Source organism: Jaculus jaculus, chromosome 17 (assembly GCF_020740685.1).
Source record: "Jaculus jaculus isolate mJacJac1 chromosome 17, mJacJac1.mat.Y.cur, whole genome shotgun sequence".
NCBI lineage: Eukaryota > Metazoa > Chordata > Mammalia > Rodentia > Dipodidae > Jaculus > Jaculus jaculus.
Genome location: NC_059118.1, coordinates 59,951,077 through 59,961,119, shown reverse-complemented (window position 1 = coordinate 59,961,119; position 10,043 = coordinate 59,951,077). Strand labels below are relative to the sequence as shown.

The 10,043-nt window shown below is 42.8% G+C and overlaps 1 pseudogene; it reads right to left on the bottom strand.

Moving 5' to 3' along the window:
- Positions 1-4,660: 4,660 nt before the first annotated feature.
- LOC123455616 lies at positions 4,661-5,207 on the bottom strand (annotated as a pseudogene).
- Between the last annotated feature and the right edge of the window lie 4,836 nt (positions 5,208-10,043).

Sequence of the window (10,043 nt, the reverse complement as noted above, 5' to 3'; positions counted from 1 at the left end):
TAACACTGAGCTTATAAATACAAGAAAGGAAGCTGGAGAGGTGGCTCATCAGTTAAAGGGGCTGGCTTGCAAAGCCTGTTGGCCCAGATCCGATACGCCAGTACTCAGGGAGCCAAATGCACACAGTGGCGCGTGCATCTGGAATGTGTGTGCAGTGGCAAGAGGCCCTGGTGTGCTCTCTCTCTCTCTTTCTCTTTTCTCCTTACCTCTCAAATAAATAAAAATAATTTAAAATATGCAGGGATGCTTGCATACCTATAATACTAGCACTTGGTTTCTGAGGCTGAAGGCACATGTTTTCACAGCTAGCCTGGTAAAGACCTTGTATTAAAGAACAAAAAAAGAAATGATTAAAAAAAGCACAGGTCGCATTTATTGCAGGAACAATGACATGACCACATGTCCTGAAGCCTCTGGAAAATTCCTCAGCACACACATGAGAGAATGAGAACCTTAGAGAATGCATCTAAATAGTAAACAGACACACTCATTTACAGCTTATTTTCAGAATACTTGACGGTCACAGATGGTCTTAAAGGGCTTTCGTCAACTCCAGAGCTGTGGGAACCGTGTGTGATCGTGTTTGACTACATGGCAGGGCAGCAGCTCCGATGGTGGAACGACGCTGAGGGGAGGGAAGGTGACGCAGCTGTTAGAGGAGCTCTTTGCAGAGCCTGCCTGCAGCGTTCACCTCTCAAGTCACTCATAAAAACTGGACACAAAAAGTGACACAAACATCTGGTGCTTGTTGCGTGGCTGTGAGTGCCTGGTGCACCCATACATGCAAATGCACACATGCATGTGCAGACATGTAAGTAAATAAAAGATTGTAAAATCATAAAGGTGTTGGCCAAGCCTGAGCATTTAAAATTCTTTCTGACTTTTAAAATCTTTTTATTTATTTATATTCACAAGCCATGAGAGAGAATGGACACACCGGTCTCCTGATGCTATAAATGAACTCCAGATGCACTCATCACTTTGTTCATCTGGCTTTACAAAAGTTCTGGGAATTGAACCCGGGCCTTCAGGCTTTGCAAGGTAGTGCCTTAGTTACTGAGCCATCGCTCCAATCCTAACAGTTTTGATTGCTTTAAAGGAATAAAGCTTCCTTGTAAAGGATTCGTTGTGTGCCCACAGTGAAATGAATTGATTTTAGGAACTTCCCATATCAGTACAATGAAACACAATGTAAAATTATCACCTACATAACAGTCTTGTGAAAATTAATTCTAACTATAAAGGAACAAGTAAGTAAACCCTAGTTATAGGACATTCCCTCAAGACCCCAGCCTTTAAAAAATATGCCATCTAAGCCAGGTATGGTGGCACATGCCTTTAATCCCAGCAATGCTCTAAGAGGCAGAGGTTGGAGGATCGCTGTGAGTTTGAGACCACCCTGAGACTACATAGAGAATTCCAGGTCAGCCTGGGTGGGAGTGAGACCCTACCTCAAAAAAACCAAATATATACATATATACATACACATGTTTAGGTATATCCATCCATATATATATATATATATATATATATATATATATATATATACACACACACACACATATATATATGGATGGATATGTATATGTATATATGTGTGTGTGTGCATATGTATGTATATATGTATATGTATACACACACACACACACACACACACACACACATACATACCATCTAAGTGCTGGAGAGATAGCTCAGCTGGAAAACTGCTTGCCTTGAAATCATGAGGAGCGGAGTTTAATTCCCAGTACCCTCATAAAAAATTAAAATAAATTAAGGCATTTGCTTACAAAGGAAAAGGACCCAGGTTCAATTCCCCAGGACCCATGTTAGCCTGATGCATCTGGAGTTCTTTTGCAGTTCCTGGAGGCCCTGACATGTCCATTCACTCTCTCTCTCTCCCTGTCAAGTAAATAAATAAAAAAATAGAGTGTTTTAAAAAATTCTGCTACTATGTTTTTAAGAAAATAACATAAATACATAAAATCATGTCATCTAAGACAAATAAAAGACAGGGATGTGGTGGTCACTGGTGGACGCGCACTTTGCACGGGAGGCTCACAGCGCCGTGCTGGGCACGACGGGCCGTGCCGGCTGTCCCGGCGACTTGAGAGGAGGAGCTCAAGGCCAGACTGGGCTACCCGGCAACAGCCTGTCTTAAAAGGAAGTCTAAAGGGCTGCTCAGATGGCTTAGCCGTTAAAGCGTTTGCCTGCAAAACCAAAGGACCCAGGTTCAATTCTTCAGGACCCACGAAAGCCAGATGCAGAAAGGGGCCCATGCATCTGGAGTTCATCTCCAGTGGTTGGAGGCCCTGGGCACCCATTCTCTGTCTGCCTCTTCCTCTCCCTGTCACTCTCAAATAAGTAAATAAACAAAAATAAACAAAAAGAATTTTTAAAAAATATTTAAAGGCTTGGAAAATATTTTAAAAACTTCAACCATGAAGAGGGATATGGTAGCTCACATCTATAATTCCAGCATTTGAGAGGCTGAGGTAGGAAGATCACTGCAAGTTCAAGGCCAGCCTGGATTACAGAGTGGGTTCCAGTTTGGCCTGGGATAAAGTGAGAACCTGATTCAAAAAATACATAAATGAGAGCTGGAGAGATGGCTTAGCTCTTAAGGTGCATGCGTTCAAAACCTAAGGACCCCAGTTTGATTCTCCAGGTCCCACATAAGCCAGATGCACATGGTGGCGCATGCATCTGGAGTACATTTGAAGTGGCTAGAGACCCTGGCATGACCATTCTCTCTCTCTCTCTCTCCCACTCTCTCTGTGTCTAATAAATAAATTAATAAATAAATAAAAAAGTCCAAAAAAGAAGTTATTTGCAGTTAATTTACGTGTAGTTGGTACTTGATAAATTTATTTGACTAAATAATAATGTTGAAGTTTAATAAAAAATTAAAATTCTTTCTAAAATCAATCTTTACAAATGAACAAAGAGGGACGTGAGAGATTGCTTAGTGGTTAAGGAGCTTGTCTGCAAACCTAATGACATGGATTTCGTTCAGTTCCCCAGTACCCATGTAAATACAGATGCCCAAAATGGTGCAGGAGTCTAGAGTGATTTGCAGCAGCTGGAGGCCCTGGTGTGACCATTCTCTCTCTTTCTATAGCTTGGTCTCCCTCTGAAAATAAATGAATAAATAAATAAAAATTTAAAAACTGGACTCAGAGAGCCAGCTGTGGTGCCTCACGCCTGTCATCCCAGCATTCGGGAGGCTGAGGTATCACCTTGCCTTCAAGAATCACCTTGTATTCAAGGCCAGCCTGGCTATAGAGAGAATTCCAGATCTGCTTGGGCTACAGTGAAACTCTGCCTCTAAAACCAAAGATAGGGGCTGGAGATATGGCTTGGTAGTTAAGGAATTTGCCTGTGAAGCCTCAGGACTCAGGTTCAATTCCCAGGACTCATGTAAGCCAGATATGGACAAGGGGCACATGGGTCTGGAGTTTGTTTGCAGTGGCTAGAGGCCCTGGTGTGCCCATTCTCTCAGTCTCTCTCTCTTCCGTATCTCTCTGCTTGCAAATACATAAATAATTTTTTTTTTTTAAAAAAAAAGACAGGGCTGTTGAGAGATTCAGCAGTTAAGGCACTTTCCTGCAAAGCCTTATGGCCTGGTTTCAATTCCCCAGTCCCCATGTAAAGCCAGATGAACAAGGTAGTCCATGTGTCTGGAGTTCATTCGCAGTAGCTGGAGGCCCCAGAGCACTCATTTTCTCTCTCTCTCCTTGCAAATAAATAAAAATTAAAAAAAACAAAAATATGGGCTAGAGAGATGGCTTAGCAGTTAAGGAACTTGTCTGTAAAGCCTAATCACCCAGGTTCAGTTTCCCAGTGCCCACATGAATCCAAATTCATGCAAATAAATATCATTTACGGCAGCTGGAGGCTCTGCAGTGCCCATTCTTTCTATCTTTCCCCTATCTGTCTCTGCTTGCAAATAAATAAAAATATTTTTAAAAACAAATATATAGTATAAAAAGTATATCCATATCTATCTATCTATCTATATTATAAACAAAGATATACTTAAGTAGTACAAATTTTTCTGCAGGCTCCGTGTGTATGAAGTAAATGAATTTCATGTCTAGTCTTGTGTCCCATCCCCAAATATCTCCTCATGCATATGCAAATATTACAAAATTAACAAAACAAGCTAAACAGACTAAAGCTATTGGTTTAGGCATGGTGGTGCATGTCTTTAATCCCCAACTGAGGTAGGAGGATTGCTGTGAGTTCCAGGTAGCCTGGTCTAGAGAAAGAACCTACCTTGAAAAATCAATCAATCAATCACTGTGAAGTCTAGCCAGGCGTGGAGACACATGCCTTTAATCCCAGCACTCGGGAGGCAGAGGTGGGAGGATCGCCAAGAGTTCCAGGCCACCCTGAGACTACACAGTGAATTCCAGGTCAGCCTGAGCTAGAGTGAGACTCTACCTTGGAAAACAAAAACAAAACAAAACAAAAAAGAAAACCACTGTGAAGTCTAGAATACTTCTTGTCCCAGGCATTTTTTTAAAATTTTTAATAAAACAAACTCACATTTATTGTCACACAGTAACAACATAAGGGCCATCTAAACACTATGAACAAATGTTTCAGAATTACACTATCAATAGAAGACACCCCCAAACAATCTTGTGTTCTCATTTTCTCACTTCTCATTTCTACTTGGAAACACTTTGTAGCAGGGTAATATTATCTCCTTTCGACATGATCCGACCCAGTTGTTTCATGACTTTGTTTTAGAATGAATTTCTTCTGCATCATCTAACACGAGGTTCGTGTACTCATCAAAACCAATAATACAACCCTCTATCTGCATATTCCCTTGCTCATAGAGCCACACCTGAATCTGAGATCTCCTTGCTTTGTAGTAGTTTTTCTTCAAATTCCCCAAATCAACCAAACACATCTTCTGACCTGGCTTAAAGTGACTGGCTTTTATATTGCAATGTTTCGGTGTAATCTCCAGTGTTCTATTATCAACACCAACAAAAGTAGTAAGACTCAAATGCCACGATAACGTCCACAGCTAATACTGTGAAATTAATAATTGAGTGCTTGCAAGACAATTCTATGCATGCCTCGAGCTCAGATATTCACCTTTTAAATATATTTTGCAAGTATCTGAAGATCAAGTTGATGGGCTGCACCATCACCTTCTGCACCTTCTGGCCCTGGCCGTGGTACTCCATGGCAGAACCTGTCACAAAAACCGCACATATCCGCTCACTGCTGAGGAAAGCAACTCCAGAACCTCTTTTTTTTTTTTTTAATTTTTCTTTTTAAATTGCAGAGTGACCATCTTTGTGTGATGGACTTTGATTTAACATGAAGGTTGAATTTATATCTAGACTGTTGACTCCAAAACTTACAACTACCAACATTTCTTTCTGTGCCTAAACATTTCTCATGATTTCTCATGTTTTTAAGGCTTTTATATGGGCCCTAGATATAAAATGTCATGTTAGAACTCACGTCCCTTCTTTTTGCTTGGGGTTTTCTCATTAGCAACTTCTTTGGTATTAGGGCTTTGAAAAGAAACTCTAGCCTGAGGTCTTGGTACATTTACTTTTTCTTTTTGTTTCAATTGCCATGGCAGGCCCTGCACTCACTGCCAATGCCCAAAGATGCACCTTGAACGTGCCTGCAGCGCTTAGAGGCCCTCGCATGCCCACTCATTCTCTCTTCCCTCATGCTACTAACCCTTCCCTCTCTTCAAACAATTGTTATTGGTACGTACTGGAGGTTTTATTCTATTCTGTACTCAAATCATTACTGATAGAATGCATTCATTCACTTGAGAATTATAAGTGGCTGGGCATGGTGGCACAGCCTTCAATTCCAGCACTCTGGAGGCAGAGGCAGGAGGAGCACTGTGAGTTCAAGAGCAGCTCCAGAGTAAAGAGACTTGAGAGTAACGCTACCACGGCTCCCTGATAACAAGAGTGAACACAACACCAACAAGGCTCTGAAATAACGGTGCATGTTCCCTTTAACACTAGCTGCTCTCACGCTTGTGCAGGAAATCTGGTCTATATTACAGATGGCAGAGAATTCTGAGGAGATACAAGATCCACCAACAGAACAAGAAAAGATAGCTGACTGCCCACCACAAGACATCCCACATCTAACACACCACTGGGGGCCCTGGAGACCCTGCAGAGGAAACAAATGTGGCTCTCGTGTCTGGCTCGACAACCAGCACCAGGGAGATGGAAACAGACAACATGGCCCATCACAACCCATCAAATATTGTTGCAGACTCCATGTGCTTGAGCTGCAAAGTCACTGAGAAATCTTGCTGGCACTGAGCTGAACAGCTCCTCCCTATGACCAGCAGACAGAAAGTTGGAAAAAGCTACACTGCATGTAGCTCCATGGGAGAGAGAGAATTCATCAGTGGAGATAAACGACAGTGGACACTGCAAGCCTTAAGTTTGGCCAGCCAGACCAAATGAACCAATGGGTGCAATAGTGGCATGTCTGTTGTTGAGGAAACCATACACTCACTAGTTGAACTGGAGGCCTACTCCATGGGAGGGAATACATGCTTGATACTAAAAACCTATGACTGTGGAAGTCATGAGCCCTAGAGGTGTAACACCTGCTGGTATCTGGCTAAATGCATATATTATGCTCACCAAACTACCTGGTAAGCACTTCTCTTAATGTTCATACCCAGATATCAATGCTACTCTCACTTTTGGATAGAGAAGCGTCTCTGTTCAGATGGTGGTGACCTCTAGGCTGACTCAAGAGGCACATAGTGTTGAGAAGGGACAGAGGAGTGTTCATCACTGAAACATCCTTATCATGTCTTCCAAGGTTCGGCGTCCATCTCAGAAGAAGCAGTAGAAAGACTGTAAGAGCCAAAGAAGGACAGGACTCCTTACAATGTTCCAGACAAAAGATATCCGGGATATCCATGACCTCGCACTGTCCGGAACTACCTCCACAAGACCATCATAATAGGAGGAGAAGATGATGACATCAAAATAAAAGCAAGACTGATTGAGAGGGGGAGGGATATGGTGGAGAATGGAGTTGTGAAGGGGAAAGTGGAGGGGGGCGGTGAACTATCATGGCTTGTTGTCTATAATAAGGGAAGTTGTCAATAATTCTTAATAAAGAAGAAGAAAACAAAACCATCAAAGCAGAAACCCACAAGCCACAGAAAACTCAACATTAAATCAGACTGCTAAAAGGCCCACTATGGCTTAGGGAACATTGCAGAAGAGGGGTGGATGGATTATAAGAGGCCAAAGGGAGTAGAAATACCCTGAGGCTCAGGACCCCACGTAGACACCATCATGACCCCACAGTGACCACCAAGAACCCCTGGAGGAGGCCTGATGGGGAGAAGAGCAGGAGTGCAGAGGTGGGATGAAGGGATGTGGAGGTTAACCTTTTATAAAGGAACAGTTAAAACTAGAAGCTCTCCGTGTAGCCATGAAAAACACAAGCCTTCTCTCACCATAGACTCATGGTCAGATGTCTCCCCTGGCCTGCAGTCGCCTTCCACTCCTCCCATCACTAAGGGTCGAGAATAAAGGGAAGTGGGAAAACGAGCAGCCAGGGACATGTCCCCACAGAGGGGGTGGCAGTTTTCTGGGAGCTGGTTTGTGTACCTCGCTGTGTGAGGGGTAGTCTGGCAAGGCTGTGGCTGAGACTGAAGGCACCAGGACACTGAAATTTGAGCACCTGGAGATGTGGACAGGCCAGACTGCACAGGCCTCATGGCTACTGATGGGATTAGATTTTTTCTTCCTAAGGGCTTTTATCATTATGTGCTTGAAGCAGACAGTTGCCCACATGGTTGAGAAAAGTAACTAACCTAGTTCTTAGAGTCAAAATGTGAGACCAGACACTGGGATGTGCCTGGTTGTGATTGGACCATTTCTGGCTATGACCTCAGTGCCATTGTGAGGAATCCAAGGCCTGTGCCTATATGAGCCCCTGGCTGAGGCTGACTTTTGTCCTTTAGTGGTTGGTTGGAGGAGAGCGCAGGACTCAGACTTCGAGAGGTGAGAGACTTCTTTCTCCATGGTGATCCATCGGAGTGAGACATTGGTGATGAGTGTGTATGTGTATGTGTGTGTGTGTGTGTGTGTGTGTGTGTGTGTGTGTGTGTGGTGTATTATGCAGATCCCGAGTAGAACATCAGGTGTCCCCCTAACTTGTTCATTTATTTCCTTGACACATAGACTGTCATTGATTCCACAGCTTGGGTTTTCCCCATGATCTCCTGTCCACTCCTCACAGGACTAGGGTTGTAGAGCTGTGTGGCATGCCAGGCTGCTTATGTGAGTGCTAGAGATCCAAAGTCAGGAGACCCCTCCCTTGCCCATAGGTGAGCCTGCTCACCAGCCCAGATTTTTGACATCATGAGTTTGTTGTCCAGTGTTCTGATTGCCGTTTTGGTTTCCTTGTTTTATTTGGTGGGTTTCTCTTTTACGCACGTGTTAGTTAAGCCCAGGCTGATGTGCAACTCACTCTGTAGCCAAGGCTGGCCTTGAACTCACAGCAACCTGCCTCAGTCTCCTGAGGGCTGGGATTAACGTTGTGAACCAGTGCATACAACTTTGCCTTTCATGGCTATTTATTTATAGATTGGGGTTTTATTTGTTTCCTGTTATTATTTCCCATTTCTTTATTCTTCTTTTCAATTTTCTTTGTCACTTTTAAATTTTTTGGAATTTAAATGCTCTTTATTTAAATACTTTTCTTAGTATACATTAATTATACAAATTAAAATTCATCAAGCCAGGCATGGTGGTACACAATTTAAATCCCAGCACTGAGAGGCAGGCTGCTTCGCTGCTCATGCATTTTCTGTTCCCTCAAAGCATGAACCAACATCGGTCCTTCCTCCCTTAGGTTCCCTCCTCTTAGGCATTCTGCCACAGAGGTGAGCAGAGTCCTTGGGTAAGAGAGAAGCCAGGGGTGGTGGTCAGCTCTGACTGCCTGTGGACTGCTCTCACCTCACCAGGTCCCACTGTGAGGCGTGAACGTCACATGATGACATGAACCACGGTCTGGGCTGATTTTTTTTCCTTATGTTGCAGAGAAAGTTGGAAGGCATAAGGACTCGGATTTTGGAGAGACTTCCACTTGGTGAATATTTGGAATTGAAACTTGTGAGTTTGATTGCTGGGTTGTGGCTTTTGTTATTGCATTTTGGGTGTTTTTGTTTTATTTTGTTAATATTTATTCATTCCCCTTTTCTGAATTTTTACTTTGATTTTTGGTTACTTTCTTATTTTTTCTTTTTTTTCTCATTCCTTATTTATTATTTGTAGAGAGGGAGTGAGACAGAGAGATTGAGAGAGAGAGAGAATTGGCATATCAGGGCCTCAGCCACTGCAGTCAAAATCCACATGCTTACGCCACCTAGTGGGCATGTGTGCCCTTGTGCTTGACTCACCTTATGCGCCTGTGTCTCATGGGATCTGGAGAGTCAAACGTGGCTCCTTTGGCTTCGCAGGCAAGCACCTTCACTTCAGAGGAATCTCTCCAGCCCCACTTTTTGTTACCATCTATGTTAGTTTGGAAACTTTCCTTTGTCATATTTTATTTTGGTGTATTTTTCTACGTTTTAATATTTTTAATTTAATTTTTTATGTATTTGAGTGAGGAAGGCAGAGAGAGAGAGAAAAATAGAGAAGGTGGAAACATGGCCTCGAATCACTGCAAACATACTTCAGACACATGTGCCACCTTATATATCTGGGTACGTGGGTATTGGGAAATTGAATGTGGATCTTTAGCCTTGGCAGGCAAGCTCCTTGTCTGTTCAGCCATCCTCCAGCCCCCTTTCCTAGTTTTAAAACTTTTATTAGTATACATTAACTGTATAGAGTAAGGAATTTTATAATGATAATTCCATAGAGGCCTATACTGTATTTTGTTCATATTCATCTACAGGCATGTAGAGGGGAGATGAAGGGATCTGGGGGTTAACATTTTATAAAATAACAGTAAAACTAAAAGCTCTCCATGCAGGCGTGATGAACACAAGCCTTCTCTCA